The sequence below is a fragment of the Passer montanus genome, unplaced genomic scaffold (genome assembly GCF_014805655.1).
Source record: "Passer montanus isolate IOZ18808 unplaced genomic scaffold, ASM1480565v1 scaffold42, whole genome shotgun sequence".
Taxonomy (NCBI): domain Eukaryota; kingdom Metazoa; phylum Chordata; class Aves; order Passeriformes; family Passeridae; genus Passer; species Passer montanus.
In genome coordinates, this window is record NW_024369041.1 from 409,469 (window position 1) to 430,434 (window position 20,966).

Consider the following 20,966-nt stretch of genomic DNA (forward strand, 5'->3'; position numbering starts at 1 on the left):
AATTACTTCTCTATTGTTTGTTACTTTTAGCAAGCAGGAGTCTTAAATTAAAGCTCTCAGCTTTCCTGCCTCATGCTTACTCTTTATAAACTTCTCTGGAGTTTCTGGCACTTTATACACATTACAAAACTCCCAAAACATTGCAGCCTGAACAAAGGTCTTGCAATAATTTCTAGGCTGCCCTTCTATCTGCACTGTCTTCCTTTCCAGTGGCTCAATCTGGCCACATTGACGGTTATACAGCAGTGACTGATTTCAGCCTAAAGAGCAGAATTTCAGTGCATGTCAGGCCCAGCCTGGGCATATTTTGCCCAAGGTCACGAGGGTGGGACCTGAACCCAGGTATTGAGAGTGATGCAAGCACTGCAGCTGTTCCATGTTGTTCCTCTACCCTTTCTCACCAAGCCCCTCCAGCCCCCCTACCCTGGCTGCTTCTTGCTGGTGAGCATCAGAATGTGTTTCAAGGTGTTACTGTCAGCAGAATTTTGCCTGTGTGAGAGAGATTGATACCAGTGGGGTGGTGTAGTGTCTTCTCCTTTCAACTTCCACTTCTGAATCCACCAAAATGACTTCTATTGCATGCCTTCCAGGAAGAGCCTTAATATCATTGTTTACAAAAATCAGGAATATCTGTTGTATGAAAAACAAGCTAGAATGGTAAAGAATCTTGTATTCTAATTTCTCTCTGTTGCCATATTATTGCTGTCCTCTGCAAAAGGTCTTGCATTCTGTGCATGTTGAGATAGCAAGCAGACGTGCAACATTGATGGTGATTCCTTTTTCTTGGCACAGGAGTAAGAACAACAAAAATTGGGCAGTAGCAGTATTGAACTGAGGTAATGGCTTTTAAAGGTTTTCAGTAGAAAAGGTTAGGACTATACATGGTTGAATAAAGTTCTGCTTTCCACATATCATCAAGAAACTATGAAACTGGGGGCCAGCATCTCTCTTATGGGTGTCTGCTAAAATAATGAAACACAAGGGCGTGAAACTGGGGGCCAGCATCCCTCAAGGGACCAGCATCTCTCTTATGGGTGTCTGCTAAAATAATGAAACACAAGGGCTCACAATATTACTAATGGCATGAAGAATCTTTTTTCCTCTGGTTATAATGACAAAAATTTGTTACTATCTGTCATCTGCTTGGCTCTTTGTGCCCAGTAGAGTGATGGGTGTACCTGATGGCTTGTGGGCAGCTGCCCTCACCGTGCAGCTGGCACTCCCTGAGGAGCACTCAGAAAGGCTGAGTTTTGTGTGGCTGGAGAGGTGCAGTGCTGTGCTTAAATCCACCCCCTCGTGGCTGTGATTGATGTAATTTGGCTATCAGAGCTGTGGAGGCAGCTTGCACTTCTACTATCCATGCTGTACTTGTCTCTGCTTTAATGGAGTGGTTCAATTTCCATGGCTGTATTACCCTGGCTTCTTTCTCAGGCACATAAAAACTCCTTGAACACACCACATGTGCACTTTTACTTAATTACCATAACAGCATTTCTCAAATAAATAAAAAACCCAATACTAACTGACTTCTCATATAGAGTGTGATCTGAGTGGGCAGGCAGTTAGTAACAACAGTCAAAGGGCTTATTTTTTCTTCATTTTTCTTGAAATCTGAAATCTGCCAAAACTGCCTACTGCTTTAAATCTTTGGGTGATAATTTAGTGTCATGCAGAGATGCCTATATTTACCATTTCTGCAAGATGCTTCTCAAAAGAATTCATGAACTTGCATGGGCAAGTAATTAAGGTACTTCAGTTAGTTTATTAGCTGGCATGCTTAGGTTAGATTTCGGTGTCTCTGCATAGCATAGTCCTCCTGTGGTTTAGTTTTGATGTTCCACTGCCAAGTCTCTGAGATATTCATTGTATGATATTCTGCTTGAACTTCGAAAATCTGAATATTTAGGTCTTGCTTGCAACTCTGGCTTGAGATTGTCTGCTGGTAACGAGTCATGTATGGAAGAAAAAGCTGCATAAAACACTTTTTATTGCATATGTTGAATAGGTCTACCCCTCCTGCCTCTGTAAGCTTTTATTTCAGACACTTGCCTTGCAATTCCAATATGTATAAAGTAAATAGAGGTGAAAACCTTGAGCCATATCTCTCCAAACCTATTCCAGCTCTCCTCCAATCCAGCCTGTGTGCCATCTGGCACTCCTAGGAAACACAGGGAAAGTTCTGCATCTACTGCACACCTCAGGTAAACCTGAACCCTGCAGCACAGAGGCATTGGCAGAAAACCTCTCTCACTTGTCATATGACGAAGGGAACTTTCCTGAAAGCAGGCAATGTGGTTTCAAGATATGTTTTTTAGAGTTTTGAAATAGAGAGTTGCCTGTGCCACTTATGTACCCTGGCCTACTCATTATTGTGGAGCATGTTTAATTATAAATCAAAATGTTCATTCTTGACTGGAACAAGTTCAGCCTTTTTCAATTAAATGAGAAGTTCCAATTTCTTTAAAGAAAATAAAATAACCCCAAACCTTATAGGAAAACTGGTGAAAAATGCTACTCTGTGAAAGCTACTGTTAATAAGATACAAAATCAATACTGTTTAAGCTGTGGGCCTTTAACATCCATTTGACAGTTTTTACACCCTTGGTAGTTTTTAGTCCTTATAGTCAGAATATCACCCCATATTATACAGTTATAGCCCAATATATATCTATCTAAATTCTCTCTGAAATGTTAAGTGGGCTTTTTTTTTTTTGTTCGCAGAAATCCTCAAAATGTGCATTGTGGTAGAATTGAAAGATGTCAAACTGCCCTGTGTGCCTGGTGTAGGTGAAGTGAATCTGCTCTATGGCATACTAGGCTTGTGAGCTTTTTTTAAAATGGAAGCTGTTCTATAAATGTTTTAGGCATAATTAGAATATACTGGGAGAGAAATCCCAATGGAAATAAGCACAGAGTGTGATTGGCTCGTGCAGGCTCTCCAAGGTGCTGCCTACCAGAGACACATAAAACATATAAAGAGCTCAGTCAGATTTAAAGGCAGGTGAAATAAGCATCTGCTTATCCTAGCAAGGTGATACAGCTTGCAAAGATATAAAAGAAGGAAACTTGCTCTGGTGGCTCCTTTGGCAAGGAATATTTGCTGCTAAAATTTTCAAAATGTTGAAGCTGATCTTTCTGACCCTTTACAGAGACTTGGGAGGCTGATATGGGAGGGAATGAGAAAACTCTCAGAAATATGTCTTCCTAGCAACACCTATTTCATCTTGGATTTGTAGCGTGTGTGTGAAAAAGAGGAGAATGAACTTAAACAGATGAACAGAAGTTTATCTACAGCTTGTTTGTCTTACCAAAACAACCAGATATGGATGAAAGATACCCAATAGAAACAGGATTTTTTGTAGGGGTGAAAAGAAATTGTATGTAGCAAGAGTAGACCCTTCCCCTCTATATTTGTTTGATACAAAATTAGTGAAAACAGGACTGAATTTAATTTACCTATTCTATCTGCTGTGTATTTGTATCTCGGGACTGTAATATCTCCCTCAGGTAGGAATGGACAGTGAAGTGGAAATGTGTAACTAGAGTCCAAAATGCTGCTGGGTGTCAGGAGAGAGCAGTTCTGTTGAACAGTTTTTTGACATGGTGTTAGTCAAGAATTTGGAAGAAAGCCATTTTTTGAGCTGGTATAATAGCTGTGTGAAGTGGAAAGTAAATTTAATGCAGGAGATAAGTCATTGCTTTGGCTGAGGAGATGAGATGTGAATTCAAAAAAGATACTTCAGCCAGCTAAATTTTGTGGCTGGTTTTTAAGCAAGTGTCTGTACACATACACTGTGGTTGTATTTAAATAGATCCATTAATTTTTAAACATGACATTGTTTGGGGAACTTTATCTGTCTTCTTCAGCTTATAAAAGGCTGAGCAAGTGCTTAGGTGTTCAGAATAGCTAATCATCTCTTCTTGTTTACCATAGTCTATGGTTTGTTGTGTCCCAGACCTTTCCCACTCCCTTGAGGTGGAATCTTAATTTATTCATCCTTAAAATGTGGCCATATTTCCAATTAATATTTGATATTTGATATCTGATATTTGAAGTGATTTGAAGCATGAAGATGGAAGGGACCATAGAAGTGTAAACTGTTATTCTATTATACTTCAGCTAAAACCAAAATTTGCTCTCTCTCAAAGTAAAATCTGCCAAAGTTAATATTGGTTGTAATGGACTATCAGTAATTTATTCTAAACCCATGCAATGGAAATGTTCAAGTATTGAAGACTGCAGAATTTAGCTTTTCTAAATCTTTGTTTTTAAAAGGAAGCAGGAGATTTATCATTAATTTTTGGATGATGTACAGAACAATCTTTTCCATCTGATGGTGAAGATTATCCCTTCCTCTGCTTTTATTTTTCCCCTTCAGAGCAGCAAAATTGCTAAGTAATCAGAAGACAGGAGCTGTATTTATAGCCCCCCAGTTAGCTCACTGAGAGAAGCATTAATGCAAATCAGTTTATGCCTTCTAAAGAATGCTGCAATCATGTGATGCCTTCCTAAGGCATGAAAGATAAGGTATACCAAATTTAGAAGCTCTTGGTAAAGGTATATCCTATATAAACAAAAACCTTTGCTGTTGTCAAATGAGAAATATATAATATGGAAAAAACAGGTGATGTATTTGTTTTAGCTAAAAAGTGTGCATTTTGGGGGGATGTAATGAACAGCCTGTTAGACTATCCAACTCCTGACATCACATCATTTGTGTAAAAGCTATGCTGCTATTTGTTAACATGGTTGCTGTGGCAACAGAAACCTTCATCTCTTTGAGGTAAAATCAGAAGTGTGGTGAGTGTGGAAATGCAAGAACTGACTTTACACACACACGCAAATGCGTGCTTTGTCTCTTATTCCTCATTTCACAGTTGAAAAGGACTAAAGCTTTTTTTCTATTTCGTTCTGGGGCTGGGGAAGGCGATTGGGAGTTCTGAGTGGTAAAAAATGTGAAACCCACTGAGAGACTGAGACACTGCTGCCTGCTGGGCTGCCAGTGGCTCCAACAGATGGCATCAGGTCTCAGAAGAGCCTAATTGGTTTGTCATAGGCAATGCATTTGTAACAGGGGCTTAGATAAAGCCAGCAAATACACGTTCAACTTGATGACTTGATTTTGTACCCGTGCTTTTAAACTAAAATATAGCTAGGACAGTATGAATCCATTTGAGAGAGCTGGATTTGAGCCTCTTGGAGCCTGCAGTCCTTTGCTGGGGTTGTAGTACAAATTACTAAAAATTTCTCTGGTGGTGTACGTTGCAGGCTGGCATGACCTGTGCGTTTGTGTGGGAATTTCCGTGCTGCCTCTGCTCTGGGAGCTGTAAGGGGATATCAGCCAATGTGTCTAAAGCAATGTCGTGATCTGTACAATATCCATGGAATCATATGCTATAGTTTAGGGAAAGGCATGGAATTCAGAACATTGTAATTTTGTTAGAGGTAGTATAGTGCAGTTAATGAGCTATATCTATCAGTTTTAGTGAGCACAAGGTTTTTTCCCATTGCTTTCTACAGGGCTGATCAACAAAGTAAGTCCTTTGTTGTTTGTACGGTTTTCTGAGTTTTTAAGTTTTATTTCAAGTCTGCTGTTTGAGTATCCAGTGATAAGAAAAATAGCCATAGAAATAGCTTTTCATTTATATGTTGTGCTGTCAAAAAATCTCCATTGTCCTGTTTCAAACCTTTTTTTTTCCCCCTACTTCAGCACCTCCATAATGTGTGTGTCCTCAGTGGACAATGTAACTTAAAACCAATTTAAAAAACCCCTAACTCTTCAGAAAAGGTAATTCTTTGTCTCTGACATATAATATGCCATGTAGGAAAAAGTAGCCAACATTAAAGCACAAAGATCCCTGCCCAAATCTCTTGCAAACTCAAGAGGATAAACCCCTGATTTTTGAAAGAATCCATGGGCTTGTGCAACCATAGAGGGGGAATTATACTGAATCTAAAACTGGAATTAAGAAAACGTATTAATTGTGAGGGTTTTAAGATTTGAAGCATAGATACCTTCAAATGAGTCTGGGCACAAAGATGCTGCATCAGACAACAAAAGGAAATTCCCCTCTGGAGAATGACTTTCAGAACTTCACTGGATTCCTGTAGTTACTGTTCTCTTACTGTGAACAGGGGGTCAGAAGCTGCTTTTGTTGATTTGCACAATGAGATTGTAGAAAAACGAAGATTATAGAAAGGGACCAGACCCAGGAGCCCACACAGTATTATTTGTTGATCATGATGCTGAAACAGAATCTCCTACAAGTCCTCATTCAGTTCCACATTTCCTTGAAGGGATAGGCACAGGTTCACTCATATTTTGCAATATTAGCTGTCTGCTTATGGGTTAGGATTGTTTGTAACATTCCACAATCTGGTCAGTAGTCTACATGACAAGTAATATTTTTGTCATTCTATGATTTTGTGTTTCAGTTTGGAGGTTGTTTTCAAATTTGAAGTTTCTTTTTGTAGTTGCTAACATGTGAGAAAGTTACCAAAAAAGGGAGTATTAATATATGAGCTGCACTGTACTTAAATTGCTTTTTGTATGCAACCTTGTGGTTTTCAGCCAAGCCCTTGTATAGGTCCATTCTTCTGGAAAGAAACAGGTATACCAGAAGGTTTCTCTAAACTACTTCTATACAGGGAGAGCAAGAAGTCTATATAGGCCAATAAAGTGGCACCCTATGTCTCCAAATCAGCAAGCAACTAGAGTTTGATTAAAATTTCTATTGGATTCAGTGAGTTAGAGAGTTCTTACCTAGCACTATCTATAAAATTAATCAGCCACAAAATACCCCATGCAGATTGCCAGGCTCTTCACCCAAGAAGTGTTAGAAAATAAGCACAACTGGCACTTGAGATCCCCAGCAGTTGGTGATAAAGCAGCATGCATTTTAGCACTTCATTGCCCATTGAGGCTGTCACACCTGCAATAAATGCCTGTACACATGGTGCTGTTCCTGGCATGCTGCTTCCTTGCACGGATTGGTTATGGCATCCGTTGTCACTGACTGTCCCTTCCCTAAGCAGTTCCTTGTTCCTGGTTTCACAGAAGCTATTTGGAACACAGCAGGGGATGAGCCTGCACAGGGAAGTTTGCTGTGAAAGCTTAAAGGCATCAGCATTGCAAGTACCCATTATATTGCCCCTGGAGAACACTAAGGGAAGTAATGTGATTTTTCATTTGGATCTGTATGGCAAAGCCTCAAAAGCTATGGCAGCACAGGCTAGAGGAGTTTCCCCATAACTCAGCACCTCAGTACAGACCTGGCTGGGAATTCAGTTCCTAGTCAGTGATCATATGAAAAGAAGGTACGTGTTTCTCTGATTGCCAAAAGCCAGATCTTTTCAAAGCACTGTTTGCTGTCTCATTAGTGCTTCTTACCCTGGCATTCATTAACCTTCTGATGTGCTGTACGAGCTCTGCACAATGAGGGAGTCACACTCCTTGCAATTTACAGTTCCAGCTGAACAGTTCTTACAATAGTATTAAGAATATCTATTCCAGGCTGATCCAGGCCAGTAGCCCAGGATCCCATTTCCTAACCTGTCATTTATTAACCATGGACTAGCATTGATGTTAGATGACTGAAAGAAGGAAATTTTTTAGACTTCTATACTGGGTAGGCCTTTCTTTTGCCATACTGTGGTGCTGGAGAAAATGGACAATTCTTTTTGTCCAAGTCTTCGATATATTCAAGTTAGATTATTTCATGCTGAGCTTTTGGAGTAACTTTGTCTGCAAATCAACGAAGTCCTACATTTCACTAGCCTATTCCCCAGGTACACAGGGAAATTCTGTCCCAGAGTTGTCAAGGTCTGCTTTGCAACCTTGGCAGATTCCAATATCTTTACACATTATGGCAATGAACAAAATGGCTTTTCTGGACTTTGAGTGCAGTAGGTGCTGCTCTGGACATCATTCTGGATTTCTGCATTTGCTGGCTGCAGCCAGCAGGATCTCCCTGAGTCAGCCCATGCACCTCTGCAGAGGGATGCACAGGGAATGTGACCTCAGTGGGACTGGGCAGTGGACTGGGTAGGAATGCAATTTGCTGCAGATCAGACTATTACTGTGTGTCAACAAGCTGATAATAACATATTTTGAAATAGTCCTGCAATACTGGTAAGGTAGAAGTGGGCATTATTTTTTATGTTGCCTTCTTTCTGATTGCTTGAGTCTAGATGTTTTGCTCAGGTGATTCTGTAGTACAAGGTCAGTTTGTTCATTACTAGAATGCAGCATTTGTTTCTCCCCAGAGTTTAATTTCTGAACCTCAGATCTGCTGCATTGTAAGACAATAGATGGTTAGAATGGATTTTAGAAAGTTATTGTTCAAGATCATTTTTCAGTATGTTCCAAGGTTGCTACTTCATACTTTTTTGTAGTTACAATCTCCACCAATTTATTTGGAATGTTTGGGTGATTTGAATTGAAGTACACTATGGCTTTGTGCATTGTTCTTTTTACTATTTTTATTTCAAAGCCCATCATGCCCCCCAACAAAAGCAATTTCATCAGACAATTTAATTGAGGAATCAATTATCATAGATAAATAAGTCTTATAGTGAATGCTGGATAACTATGGGGTGTAATCATTTGTCTAAATAGTGCTGCATGTTTGACTTGAAACAATTGTTAATTTGTAAGTTTTGGTTGTGTTCAGGTTTCCAATGAGTTTTAGCAGTGTTGGGAAGAAGAAGGAGCTAACCACTGTGCGAGTTTGTGGCCTGTACTGGTGACTTCCAAGATAGCATTACCCTCAAGAATTTGTGATTAAAAATTACTCCTTTTCAGTTCGGTCAGCAGAACATTGAATCTAATTTTAGACCAGTGCTGACCTAATTTTAGGAAACTGAGTTCCTGTGGGTCCTGTGTTACTCCCTAGCCTGTTTTCTGTGAGCCCCTCTTACAAGGGAATTATGAGGCTTGCCTTGGAGTCTAAAAAACTTGACCAAAGGCAACACTTAGAGCTATTTTCATGTAGGCACTTGTTGCTTGCATGTGCAGTACCTTGCTGTAACCTTTATTTTAAGGCTTTCTTTAGGTAGCAGTTATTCTGATTTATTGCTGCTTGTGGACACAGTAAAAGATGAAGCACAAAGGGAAATCAAATTATCTGAATTCTTTTCAACCCAATACATTTCTCAATGTATTTCAAACACTAGTATTCAAGTCTGCTTGATATGGCTCATTATGATGTGAAAGCTTAGGTCTATAAATAATAAATTAAATGTAGCATAGCTTGCCAAACAAATAGTTTCTAGGAGAAGAGCAAGTGATTCCACTCACTTAGGCACTTATTTATTGCACAAGCATTCATACAAGTGGGGGGAGGGTGTTAGCTTGAACCATTTCTCTTGGATTACAGACAATCCCTTCTTTTTTTGAAACAGTGATGACTCTTACAGAGATGGCTGGAGAACAGAGTGAGCTAAAGGAAAGTGCTCCTTTCAGAGAAGCTAAGCACACCGTGCCCGCTTTCCTTTGACACAGCAAAATGCCATTGTTTGGTTATTGCTTACACACTTTTCCTCTTTCAATGCACCTGAGTCATCACAGCTGAATAGTATCCATTGTCTGTGATAAACTGTGAATAGGGCATGATGAAGTGGAGGTTTCCTGGAAAGGAGCAGAATTAATCTTTAGAATTCCCCATGCCTTATAAAAGGCCTTCTGACAATCAGAAAACTAACAAGTGTGAGCATGCTTAAAATTCATGTGGCTTGGAAAAAAGCCCTGTTGGATTGTCCATTTAAGCACATTTTTAGGCTGGAGGCTTTTACACCAGTTACAAATATATTGATTTTTAAGAAGAAATTATTGATCTTTAAAACCCTGGAGTCAGCTGCCTGGCCTATTGGAGACATTTGGTTATTTATACTCACAGAGGTGAGAGCTGGCAGTTTGGGCAGTGATCAGAGCTGAGGGCTGGGTGATGAAAGCACAGGATTTACTAACACACAATTACACAAGACTCACTACAGAAGGTTGAGATACCACTTACAGGACATCAGTCTGTATTCCAGAGTGGGGACCTTAAACTTAATTTCTTTACTACTTCTGCCCTATTTCTGGGACAATTCCCATACCATCTGTGATTTGAAAAAGTTTTGTTTATTCTTCTATTCTGTGCCTGTCTCACTTGTGCTGTGATAACAGTAATAACATTTTAGCAATATTAGGTTCTACTTTTTAAGCAGTTTAGTACTCACAAATGTGTATGTTTGTAGGTTTCTTAATGAAGAGTATATGTATGTAACACTAATTTTCATATTTACCAAAGGATGACTAGGCTATTTCTGCTGTGCCCTGTATTTATATTTTCACCTCAGAAATAAGTTATTTCCTAAGTTCAGGCAGAAGAGTGATTTTCTGGCTGTCAAAACATATCAAGATGTATTATATGAATGGGATATTAGTCACTGTGAATTAACAGTACAGATCTGAAGATAAAAACAATGCTGTTATTTAGTGACTGTATGTTGATGATAGATTAAATAATACATATTGGATTGCTTTTCTGTTGATTTTTCTTCTGGTTTTCCTTACTTGAAATGCTGAGCTAGTATCACAGAAGTTCTCATCCCCAGCAGGTTAACTGGCATAGAAAGCTTGGTTCTGGCAATCTAAGATGTTCAGTGAAAAGATTGTAATGATTTAGCATGACACTGAGTCACAACAGGTGAAAATCAAATCCCCACTCAGTTCTGCAGCTTTCCACTTTTATCCTGGTGATATAGTGGCACCCACATTTCTTCTCTTCAGTATTTTTCTTCATCAGACTACAGTTCTGTACTGCTGCAGGACAGAGCTGTAATCTGTTCCTCCTGGATAGACACCCTTGTGCACTGGCAGTGTGAGACTAAAATGCCTTGTGGTTTCTGCTGTCTTGACAATTTATGGGTACTGAACTGTCCAAGAGAAGGATCAGAATTCATGATCCCTATCCCATTGTCACAGAGAAAATCCATTTGTCCTGCAGTGCTTCAGAATGTGGTTGACAGGACGATGAAAGGTGTTGAATTGGTTTTGTAGTGTGCCATAAACTAATGTCAGAGTGACAAGTGTGCTTTGCTGTGGTATCTGGACTCCATCAGCCCCCATCCCTACCCCAGCTCACCTCCAGCAGGCATTATCCCTGCTCCCATTGCACGAGGACTGGGAGCTGAAGGGGCAGATGCTTTGGCAGAAGGTTGACAGCTAAAGAGATATGTTCCAGTTCCTGCCCACAGTAATGGACCATAAGACAGCCCTGGATTTTGGGGAGGGGTCATCTGTTACATCACATAAATGTTGTCTTTGGAACTTTGTTTCATTCCATTTGTGTCCAGTTCTCGGTCCCTCGCTACAAGAAGGACATTGAGGTGCTGGAGTGTATCCAGAGAAGGGGAAGGGATGGTGAAGATCCTGGAGCACGAGTCCTGTGAGGAGCAGCTGAGGGAGCTGGGGGTGTTTAGCCCGAGAAAAGGAGGCTTGGAGGAGATCTCATCACTCTGTACAACTGCCTGAAAGGAGGGTGTAGCCAGGGGTCAGTCTCTTCTCCCAGACAACCAGTGACAGGATGAGGGGGAATGTCCTCAAGTTACACCAGGGCAAGCTGAACATCAGAAAGAAATTCTTCACTCACTGAAAGGGTGGTCAGGCACTGGAATGGGCTGCCCAGGGGGGTAGCAGAGCCACTATCCCTGGAAGTGTTCAAGAAATGACTGAATGTGGCACTCAGTGCTATGGTTTACTTGACAAAGTAGTGTTTGGCCAAAGGTTGGACTTGATGATCTTGCAGGTATTTTCCAACCTTAATGATTCTGTAATTTGTATTTGTTTTCTTTTGTGTTCATTTGTATCTTAATCCTTATTTCTTTATTGATTTGTCTTTAAATCCATTATAAGTGTCAGAAGTGTTGAGAGTAATGATGGAGAAAATACCTGTTTCTTTCCTTTTTCCCTTTCCCTTCCCTTATTTCTTTCCCTCATTTCCATGTGTACTCTATTGCTCCCTTTCTTGCCCTAGCTGTGTTCATTTTATTCATTAGCAGAAGCAATCCTGCAAACAGATTTTTCAGGCAGCTGTAGTGAGTGTTGAGGGAACTGAGAGTTTCCTCTGTAAATCTCACTTTTTAAATCTCATGCTGCAGAGGATTGTCTGTCGTTGTCCTGTTCTTTCCTACTGTGTAAAAACTATCCTTCCATTTTTTAAATATTTTATGTTATATATGCATTTGGCTCCACAGAAGTGTATATGTTCCCATTGCAAGAGATTGCAGAGTTAACATTTACATTTACCTTTTGAGGTGCAGCACTGATAATCTTTTGATTAATGTTAAACCTAGCAGTTATGCCTCTTTCCCCATTATATTATCCAAGAAACAATGCTGAGGAAAAAGAGCATTATTCAGGAAGGAAACTCCCAAAATTAGTAGTGTGACGTGGCTGCAATTTTCCTGAGACTTCTGAAATTATAAGCTTTGGGGGTTTTTTTAACAACAAGTGGTAGAAGTGCCTGTCATCTCTGTTGAATTCTAGCTCAGGTCTTCTAACTAGTTTCTCTTTATTTATAAAGTTTCTCTTAGCTTTCTGTGAGAAATGCATTTGGAGATTAAATTGCCACATTTAAACAGGATGAATGCATTACAAGGTAGGGTCTTTAGGTTAGCTGGTGTGAAAGACAGGAATGATCCCACTCTGTTGTGATCAGCAGCTGTAAGGTCCTGTACTTGTAGCTTGTATTATCATTTTTGAGGTCTGAAACTATTTTTATAATAATGGACTTAGGTATGTAAGATGCTAGGTTTGACACAGGTAAAATTGAATGAAATTACAGTGTTGCTGTGCTGTGCTGGAAGTCAGACTCATTCAATGGTCCCATTTGACTTTAATATTTGTGGATCTTTCTGCGAGTTTTATTTTCTTTCTTTTTTTTTTTCATCAAACATCAAACTTCATTGCAAGCACAAAAATCCAACTTAATTATTTACAGCTCCTGAGGTTTCAAACCCATTAAACAGCAGAGAGGCTCAGTAATTGTTTTATTACTACCATTGAAAGTGTAATAATACTAGTGTCAATGGAGGACAGTGAGCAAAACAATGAGATAAATGTAAGGCATAAATAAAATCATTAAAGCTGCTTCACATGGGATAAATGCCAATGTCAGATTAATATTTCACACCACAGACAGCGGGCTTAATTAACTCTTTCTTTCATTTCTCTCCTGAAGAAACTAGCTGTAGCAATATTTGGCTTTCTTAGAAGTGCAGGGCTTCCTGTATTGCTTCCTTTCCTCTCAAATCAGTCACCAGCTATAGAGAAGTTAACAGCTGTAACATAGCAGGTGCTTTCTGCAGTTCCTGCTAACATGGAGGTTGTCTGTTTTAGTTTTGTCCTGGCCCAGTTCTGTTCTGTTTTGCTCTCCAAGAGCAGTAAATGGGATATGCACATTTCCAGGTGGCTCCTGGCAGGGCATGGCATTGTTGTGCTGCACATACCCCAGTGGTGTCCCCAGGAAGGGAGCCTGAACCATGTCCTGGCATGGCAGGACCTGTGTGTTTCATGACCTGAACTGTGTCCTGGAGTTTTATGGGGTATTGTCTTGTTTATTATATATTCAGTGTATTAGACATGACACAGTAGTGACTGTAAACTTGTGAGGAAGGCAGAGTTTGTAGGTGTTTAGGAACTGAAGGCTACTCAGCTCAAAGATTCCATGTTCTTTTCTATCTATGAGGGTGCCTATTTAAATTTATTATTTTGCTAGAACCTTGCCTCAAATGTGATTAGTAAAGCTGTGGTTGTATTTCTGTTTTGACAGTGGTTTTTGGCTTCTTTAGGATCTGGAACATTTATGGTGTCACACACGCACATGTATGTGTATACAGCACACAGTTTCATAGGATTTTTGCGTGTTTTGAGTCTCATGACAGAATCTGTAGTGTTTGCAACTGAGGAAAAAGCTTGAGTATTTTCATTGCAAAAGTTGGAAAGAACTCTTTAACAGAGAATTATGTTTCTCATTTTCTGTTACCGCCACACACTTTGTGCTCTTGTACATCTTCATGCATTGGTCTTGTCCCATAAACCTTCAGCATCTTTACAACACAAAAAATAGTTTGCTACATGATTTTGAGTACCATGTGGCTCCACGCTCCAAGATTCCTTATAAATGAACAATTCACTTGGCTTTTACTCTGTTGCTTCACTGTGTGGATCCTGCTTTGTCCTCTGCATAACCTACAGATCACTTGGATGATGCATGTTTCACTAAATGTTACCCAACATTGCTGGTGCCCCAAGGAATAAGAACATTTTTCTGAAATACACACCATTAATGTGAAAAGGTTGGGAAAGACATGAGGAGAAATAGGAAGGAAAAGCCACACAGACTTTGATGAGCTTAACTGAAAATTCAGATTGTCTAACATCCATTTCAGAAGTGTCATCTGGGAGAAGTGCTCTAGAGAGTGTACTCCTTGCTCTCAGGAGTGTTTTCCATTGGACAGTCAGATTATCTTTAACACAACATTCCTAAACTAGCCAAACCCCAGTAACGAGATTGCCTCAAAATCAAAAGAGAATACGTGTCCAGCATGCTTAGCTTCCTCATAATTTTTGATATTTGAATTACAGTCAAAGGAATATAAACAAGCAAGCTGATATTGAGTGAAAAGACTTTTCACACGTTAATGAAAGAGAAAAAAAAAGTATTTTCCTGTTGGTTCAGTTTTCAAAAATCCAGATTATTTGACAAAGCTTGAGTATGGGAAAAGCTACTTTGTGATAAACGCAATATTGTTTTTATTTTGTTTGAGGAAGAACTAAAAGGGTGCCTTGGAATCTGCATAATCTCTGTGTTATTGTAGAGAAAATACAGACCACTGGATTAAATCAATACAGAAATAATATAGATTTTATTGGAAAAATAATTAGTCCTAACAAAATAATTAAGCAGAAACCTGAAATTCCTGATTTTGTTTTGAAGAAGTCTGTTCAAAATCAGTTGTGATTAAAATTGGACATATTACCTTGTATTTATATTAGATTCTGACCTATTTCCATACACATATACTGAGATACAATACAAATTTGTTGTATTACTCCTTTTTGATTCAGTTGGATGTACCCTTCACCAGTGCAGGTGGTCAAAGGTTCAATTCTATTGGACTGAAAATGCTAAAAAGTGTGATAAATTTTGTTAGAAAATGTAAGAATTGAAGGTAAAGAAGGCAATAGTTCTTATCCACCAAGAAGATTCATCAGTAACTTAAAGAGTGTTTGAAAGATGCCAGGAAAGAGTATTTCACCCAGAGGGTGGTTGGGCACTGGAAGAGGCTCCCCAGGGCAGTGGGCACAGCTCCAAGGCTGGCTGAGTTCAAGAAGTGTTTGAACAACTCTCAGGCACATGTGGTGTGACTCTTGGGGATGCTGCTGTGCAGGTCCAGGAGTTGGACTCCACGAATCCTGATGGGTCCTTTCCAATTCAGAATATTCTATTATCTTATCATTCTAAGACTTCTTTACTTAAAGAAAAATGCTCTCCTCAGAAGGTAGTGCCTAAACATGAGGGTTGGATGCCTGTTTTGCATCACATACATGCCTTATTTTAACCCCTATAAACATCCTCAGTCTTAGACTAAGATTAGATTTGATCCTAATTGATGACAGCATGTTGCCAGAAGGTTGTGGAAAGCAATGTAACAAGTATGCAAAGTGTTCCCTATTCTAAAAATAGGACTTGAAATACCATCTTAATTATGATTAATTATGGTGGTGGAGTCACCATCCCTGGATTTGTTTAAGAAAAGACCGGATGTGGCACTCAGTGCCATGGTCTAGTTGAGGTGTTAGGGCATGGGTTGGACTCAATGATCTTTAAGGTCTCTACCAACCTAGTCAAATAAAAAATAAAAGAAAAACAAAAAACCAACCAAAACAAAACAACTTTTTGAAATGTCACTTGTAGGTGCAGTTGGCTTACGTTACAAAATACTATGAAGTGGGGAGGAGGTAACCTTAACTCTGTTCAGGGTGCAGGGAATAAATCTACAGCTGCTGGAGCTCCAGTGACATTAATAGAGAGCTATGAAAGTGGCTGAGTGTGGTTGTTTCAAAGGAGATGAAACTTAATCCATTTTTTCAGGCCTCTGTGCAGAATATGCTTTATCAAGTAGTTGGGATGGATTTGATACCTTTCTAGAGTTGTTATCAAGAGCTTTTTCATTCCTAGTGTGTAAAACCTTGTTGATTTGTTTAGAACTCTCCATTTTTGGAGGAGATTTATGTTCAAATGAAATATACAGCAGTACAGACAACTGAAGAACCTTCTATTCAAGCTGATTTTTTGAGGGGAAGAACTTGGCTGAACATTTTTCTTTTCTAAATGTAATCAGTTATAAGGCTGAATCCACCTAACTAACCACAGCAAAGCTCCTGCCTCTCCTGAATTCAGTTTCTGGAGGTGAAATGCCAAGAGGGAAGTAAAACTTGGAGCTGAGGGGATCCCTGTCACCCATCAGAGCAGCTGTCTACTTTCAGCTGTTTGTGGCTGGTTTGGTCTTCCAGGCTCAAGCAGAGCCCAGTCTTGAGCATGTCTCTGTCCTAGGGACATTTCTTCCCAGTTCCAGGGCACCAGCTCTGCATCTTATTGCTCCCTGAACAGGTTTCATTGACAGTGGATTCTCTATTTTGGGTAAAATAGGTAGGACAGTAGATAGCATTGTGTGATTTTCCTTGTGCTGTCCTCCCAGCTCACCAGTAATGAATGACCAAGAGTCTGATCACGGAGAAATAGCATTGGAAGTGTTTGTTTATTTGTTTGTTTTGGTGAAAATATTATGCCAGAAATGAAGCTTCACAGAAGGACCAGTGATAACCCCATGTCACTCACACAAGTCTTGCCACCTGGACCACAGCCAGACCATTTTTCTGTCAGTGATGCTAAATGCCATACGTTTCCTTAATAATTCATCTTGCAACAAAAAGACTCAAGTTGAAGCATGTGTTTCTGCTTTACAAACAGCTCCTTGCACATGTGCTGACTTTGCAGCTGCTTCCTTCACTCTTTGACTTCTGTAATTAGAGCAACTGGCCAGCCCAGCTAATGATATTAAACTGACTGGTCTAGAATGTCATTTATCTCAAGGGTTTAATTTGCTGAGTACAGGGCAGCACAATACAAGGTTTGCATGTGTTATGGCTGTAACTTGGTTTTTTTAGCTCTTGTTGCTAAGTTACAATAAACTGTTATCACAGTAAATTGTATGCATTTGAATGGACTAAGATTCCACCTGAAAGGAGCCACCCAGATGAGAATTGATAATATACTGATGTCTCAGAAGAAAGGAAAATAATGCAGAAAAGCCCAATTTGTGAACAGGGTAATTTTGTATTCTAGACATTAGCCAGACAGGCTCAAAAATAGCTGCTCAGACCCCAGAGACTATGATATGTGCTTCACTAGCAAGTGACTAAGAGCTGGTATACAATAAATAGGTGCTAATTTAAAAATAAATTACATTAATGTTATCAACTTTTAATGGAACCACAATGATCTGTTGTCTGAATTGTACTTTAGAATTACTTTCCTTAGAAATAATGTGATACCCTTGCAGTCAGGCACCATATCTAAATGCTAGGAAAAAGAAGTAAATTTTAAAAAAAGTATCAAAGTCTCTGCACTAGTCTAAATGACTAGAAATAATCTTAAAACATAATGTTGGTAAATGTTTTCCACTTTTACAAGTGGAAAATTGTGCCATATTCTGATGGAAAATGATAAAGAATCCATGCTGACACATCAAGATGTTGTCATACCTCTTCCCGAAGCTCTGCTTTAAATTCCTGAAAATTCTGTGAAAGAAGAACCTTTTAACCCCTAATCTATTTTAAAGAGTGCATGGAGAGGGTAGCAGCTAAAGGGGAGTTTTTATTGGTGCCATGTTTGAGTTCATTCCAAAAATATTCATGCTGGGTCAATGGATTGTGGGTCTTGGTGGCTGCTGGGAAGTTGAGTGGTGTTTTTTTTGTTAATTGCTGGTACCTGTTTGGTCACCTCCATGGGTGTGATCCATGTGGGATGTGTCATCTTCCTTGAGCAGAGACTCCTTTTCATGGCAGTAATGTCAGGGCAGGTTTTTTTAAAGGAATTAAAAGTCAACTCTTAATAAACCCATTGCCAGTACACAGGAGGTCTGAACAAATAGAACTTGTAGGATATTGCAGAGAAACACCATAATAATGTATAGGAAGCACAGATAAATTCAGTTGCAGTTGTGACTCTTTCCACAGTACAGAAAACCTGTAAACAGAACCAAATGTCTTCCACTGCAGTTATACCATTAAAATCCAAAGGTGGGATCTGGGATTCTGCAACATGCACTAGCTGCTCTGATGCTCTGTTTATAGGTCTAGAAAAATATGATCCTGGGCTAATTTTAAAGGTGTCACCCTCCAAAGAAAGCCATTTGCTAAAAAGCATTGGATTGACAGAAATGAAGCTGTAGACATTTAGTGAAAGATTTCCATTAAAATCACAACTAAAAACTGTCAATCAGCCCCAGCAGAAACCTGCTTTGATAAGTCTGCTAGAAATACTGTACCTCCTCAGAAATTGGAAGGAGAGTATTTTGCCAGGAATTCAGAATGGGGAGAAACACCTTCTCCCTTTAGGTTAAGTTGTTGTGCCAGATGCATTTACTGTCCTTGCAAAAACCCTCCTGCAAGGCTGAATTTTTGATTCACAGCAGAAACGGCAGAGAGGAATGCAGACAGAACGTGTAGTGCAGCACTGCCTGTGCTCCAGCAGACTTGCTGTGCTGCTTCCAGGGAGCACTACTTTTGAAAAGCCCGAAAATGGATCGCATCTCTACGAGAAGCCCTCAGCGAGAGGGGGAATGGCAGGGAAGCGTTTCTGGGGACGGTGGAATTTCAACTCATTAAAGTGATGAAACAACTGCTGTGGGAATGGATCCGCACGGAGTCCATGACAGACGCCTGGTGCGCTCCATTCCCAGCAGCACAACACAAAAGCCTCATCATTTAGCAATGCTGAGAAGCTTCTTGTATCCACGGGAGCAGGTGGTAGTGCAGCCGCAAAAGTTGCATTAAGGGCAGAAAATGCAGTCCCTAGGCTGTGTTTTGACCGGCCGTCTCTCCCCCCGGGGGTGGCTGGGTGGTGCACTCAGGGTTAACAGCAGAAAGACACACTGATGGCATGGAATGTCAGGTGTTCCGACACCCACGGAATTAGTGCCGGTGCCAGCTTTCCTACACAGCCCTGGGTGGCTGTAGGGTAAAAAAAGACACTTAAATCTCTTACCTTGGTCTAGTCCAGTGTAGCTTTTTGGTTGTTCTCCGTCCACTGTGAGAAAAAGCGGAATTAATGCCAGGTCCCAGTGAGTCATCCTAAACGGCGGAGTGGGCTCGCTGCTCGCACGGGCTGCGGGCTGCCGGCGCTGCGTGACGGCTGCGGGCTGGCTGGGCAGCGAGCGTGTCCCATTCCGCAGCCTGCGGCAGGGAGAGCGCCGGCAGCGGGCAGGGCTGTACCATGTGCGGGCTGCCTGCCCGCCTGCTGCCCCCAGGTTGCTCCCTAGTACGAGATGCTCCCTCCGATCCCGGAGCCTCCCTGCTCCCGTCTCCTCTGTAGTCTGCGCTCGGAGGCACTCCTCGGCATTTCGGCGATTACATTATCCTCTCTCTCTCCTCTGGAGGCTGGCGAGGATGCTCTGTGCAGAATATGCTCAGTAAAGGAAGTCCGTGGCTGTGTGAAAAGCAGCACTTGGCTCCTTGCAGCAATTTTATAGGCTGTTTGTCTGGGAGTGGGAAACCGAGGGCAAGGGCGGTAATTCTGGCAGCAGAGGGGAAAAAAATAGAAGATATTTGGAGCCACAAAATTGTACACGAGAGAAACATTTCTCCTAAGAGAACAAGGCTGGTATAATTTCTGAGTCTCTGGTTTATCATCTCAGGACATATTTCTGCAGATCAGAGATTGGTGCTGAAGACAGAAGAATCCCTCCTGGGGTTTCCCAAAATAATTTTCAGGAGAAAAAATGAAGCTGTTAAGAGTGGGTTACTTGCACTAAATGGCAAAAATTTCTCTGGGCAAACACAGCTAGTTTCTAATCACCATAAGTCTTCAAAGTATGGCTTAATAATTCCAATACACTCACACCTCTTGCATGCATAAGTTTGTTTATACAGATATTTTCTTAGGAAGCTAATAGAGGACAGCTTCACAGAAGTTGGTGGGGGCTATAAATACTTTAGTGTCACTAGAAAAGTGGAAAAAACCATTTAAGTTCTCATTGTTGGCTAACTAGATTGCTAAATCTGAAAGGTTTTTTTGGGCTTTTGAATGGCCTTTATTAAATTATTTGTACTACTACCTTTGTGTCAAGCTATGCTCAGATGCCCTGAATATTTGTCAAATTTATCTGTGTCTAAAAAGGGTCATGGTGTTTGTCATTTTATATTCCTGCAATGTGACTGTATGTGGAAGATCTTAATCCTAATTGGCACAAAATTCCTGAAGAAAACTAGGAAAAGAATTACAGCAAAAGGTGAAAGAGCTAAGATAAGTATACATTCTTGATCAGAAAACTGAATGAAGGATAGACCAAATGATTGTACCACTTGAATATCCATTAGGTGTTCTGCCTGTGTTTCCCTCTGCAGAGTACAAAATGATTGGGGTTTTTTTTATTCTGGTCTTATTGGATAAGGATGGTCCTGTGAGAGAGAGATATGAGTTCTTCAGATCTATTTTTTTTTACATTTTATTTAATTATATATATACTTCTGACTGTGCTAAAGATACTAGGGATTTACTGGACTCTAGTTCATAATGAAGCAGAACTGCAGCCCATATCCAAGAGCTTAGGAAATGTTTCCTCAGGCTGATTGCAGGCAAAATCATACTTTGGGGGTTTTTTTCCCCTGAAAATTTGAACCAATGTGGCAACC

The 20,966-nt window shown here is 40.2% G+C and overlaps 1 protein-coding gene across 2 annotated transcripts in view; it reads right to left on the reverse strand.

The window, feature by feature from the left end:
- Positions 1-19,779, reverse strand: part of RASGEF1A (RasGEF domain family member 1A) — a 150,474-nt gene extending 130,695 nt beyond the window's left edge. For both annotated transcript variants that reach the window (XM_039719688.1, XM_039719687.1), the window contains exon 1: positions 19,321-19,779. The gene's annotated coding sequence lies outside the window, so the exon portion shown is untranslated. The remainder of the gene's footprint in view (positions 1-19,320) is intronic.
- Between the last annotated feature and the right edge of the window lie 1,187 nt (positions 19,780-20,966).